Below are 3,293 nucleotides of genomic sequence, written 5' to 3'. Positions count from 1 at the left end.
CTTACAGTCTCGATATTTTGAGTATTGTTACAGCGTGCCATAAGTAAACCTTAACCCGGTCGACGGTTGACTTGTTAACTGCATGAAATAGGTGTAGGATGGGTCAGTTAAGAGACCATAAAGGGTAAGATAGTTAATCCCGCATATAGGCCTTATCCCTAAGGTAATCCCTATCAAGTTACTTTTAAATCACGATCGCACCGAGTGGGAGAAAACTATTTTTCCTCTAAAATGTCTACGACGAAAAGTACGTCTAAGACAAATAAAATGTCTAAGATAGACAAATAAAATGTCTAGGACGAGAAATACGTCTAAGACGAATAAACTGTTCATGACAAAAAATACTTCTAAGACGAAAAACACGTCTAAGACAAATAAAATGTTTACGACGAAAAATACGTCTAAGAAGCAAAATACGTCTAAGACGAATAAAATGTCTAAGAACCAAAATACGTCTAAGACAAATAAAATGTCTAGGATGAAACATACGTCTAAAACGAATAAAATGTCTAGGACGAAAAATACGTCTAAGAGGAATAACATGTCTAAAAAGCAAAATACGTCTAAGACGAATAAAATGTCTAAGATGCAAAATACGTCTAAGACGAATAAAATGTCTAAGATGCAAAATACGTCTAAGACGAGCAAAATGGCCGTTTTCACACTAGAGACGGATAATCCGTCTATTTATATCCGTCCGATTATCCGTCTATATAGACGGATAATCGGACGGATAAAAATAGACGGATTATCCGTCTAAAATGAGCACCGTTCCGTTTTCACACTAAGACGAATTATCCGTAATGGACGGATTATCCGTCTCTAGTGTGAAAACGGCCAATGTCTAGGACGAAAAACACGTCTAGGACGACTAAGATGTCTAAGATGCAAAATACGTCTAAGACCAAAAAAATGTCTAAGCCGAAAAATACGTCTAAGACGAATAAAATATCTAGGACGGAAAATACGTCTAAGACGAATAAAAGGTCTAGGACGAAAAATACATGTAAGACAAATAAAATGTTTAGGACGAGAAATACGTGTAAGACAAATAAAATGTCTAGGACGAAAAATACGTCTAAGACGATTAAAATGGCTAGGACGAAAAATACGCCTAAGACGAAGAAATTGTCTAGAACGAAAAATACCTCTAAGACGAATAAAATGTCTAGGAAGAAAAATACGTCTAAGACAAATAAATGTCTAGCACGAAAAATACGTCTAAGACGAATAAAATGTGTAAAACAGCAAATACGTCTCAGACGAATGAAATGTCTAGGACGAAAAATACGGCTAAGACGAAAACAACGTGTATGACGAAAAATACGTCTAAGACGAATGAAATGTCTAAGACGGAAAATACGTTTAAGATGAATAAAATATCTAAGACGAAGAATACTTCTAGGACGGACAAAAAGTCTAGGACGAAAAATACGTCTAATAGGCAAAAAATGTCTAATATGTTCTTTTGTCATGTTATTTTATTTTACCGTATGCTTATCTTCAATTTACACTATCAATTGCTTTTGCGTATTTCCGGTATTACGTAAATATCGGCTACATAAAAACACGCACCAATGTAAAATCTTCCATTGTACCTGAAGAAGGCTGGTTTGGCCGGCCGAAATATAGTACACCTTCAAAAAATCATTCTACGTTGTATCGGTTTTTGCTTTTGTATTCTTCATTTTATATGTAAAGCCGATTAGATCACTATTGATCCAACGTATACCAGCAGGATCATCGTTCCGGTTGCTTGCTTAAAAATTTTATAAAAAATGTCTAGGACGAAAAATACGTCTAAGACGAATAACATGTCTAAGAAGCAAAATACGTCTGAGACGAATAAAGTGGCTAGGACAAAAAATACGTCTAAGACGAATAAAATGTCGAGGACGATAAGTACGTCTCAAACAAATAAAATGTGTAGGACGAAAAATACGTCTAAGAGGAATAAAATGTCTAAGAAGCAAAATACGTCTAAGACGAATAAAATGTTTAGGACAAAAAAACTAAGAAGAATAAAGTGTGTAGGACAAAAAATACGTCTATGACGAATAAAATGTCTAGGACGAAAAATACGTCTAAGACGAACAAATTTTCTAGGAGGAAAAACACGTCTAAGACGAATAAAATGTCTAGGAGGAAAAACACATCTAAGACGAATAAAATGTCTAGTACGAAAAATACGTCTAAGACGAATAAAATGGCTAGGACGAAAAATACGTCTGAGACGAAGAAATTGTCTAGAACGAAAAATACCTCTAAGACGAATTAAATGTCTAGGACGAAAAATACGTCTAAGACGAATAAAATATCTAGGACGAAAAATACGTCTAAGACGAATAAAATGTCTAGGACGAAAAATACGTTTAAGACGAATAAAATGTCTAAGATGCAAAATACGTCTAAGAGCAAAACAATGTCTAGGACGAAAAAATACGTCTACGACGAATAGAATTTTTATGACGAAAAATACGTCTAAGACGAACAAATTTTCTAGGACGAAAAACACGTCTAAGACGAATAAAATGTCTAGGACGAAAAACACGTCTAAGACAAAATGTCTAAGACGAAAAATACGTCTAAGACGAATAAAACGTCTAGGACAGAAAAAACGTCTTAGACGAATAAAATTTCTAGAACGAAAAATAATTCTAAGACGATTAAAATGGCTAAGACGAAAAATACGTCTAAGACGAAGAAATTGTCTAGAACGAAAAATACCTCTACGACGGATAAAATGTCTAGGACGAAAAATACGTCTAAGACAAATAAAATGTCTAGCACGAAAAATACGTCTAAGACGAATAAAATGTCTAAAACAGCAAATACGTCTCAGACGAATCAAAAACGTGGTCAATTGTTTTTTCACTGCCCCCTGTTGTAACACCACAGAAATATTTCCTATCCATTCCCAGAGAGCTGTTGATTTGACTGAATCAAAAAAATTCTTGTCTAGAGCCTTCAAAAAGAAACAATTCTGGCTAAGTTAACCTTTCTAGGAAAAGTAACACATGCATACACATTTAAAATTGTGTTCCGTTAGGAATAATTAGCATGCTCAGTTGATTTGATGTCCGCTGTGATGTCGCCATGACAACTTTCAGTCATAAGAACTCTCGTAAATTTTTGTAGTGAGTATATTTACAAACACATTAGTTTAACTGAGTTCAATGATTGCAAAAGACTAAACAATTTCATCCCTTGTTTAATTTGCCAACTTCTTCACAGGAATATTTTCGCGCAAGTGCAATCATAAACATAACAGAGAGTAATTTAATCTCCTTTAT

This window comes from Orbicella faveolata, unplaced genomic scaffold (genome assembly GCF_042242905.1).
Source record: "Orbicella faveolata isolate gen_17 unplaced genomic scaffold, um_ofav_v1 contig_25, whole genome shotgun sequence".
In the NCBI taxonomy this organism is placed as follows: Eukaryota; Metazoa; Cnidaria; class Anthozoa; order Scleractinia; family Merulinidae; genus Orbicella; species Orbicella faveolata.
This window is presented reverse-complemented; position numbering follows the sequence as displayed.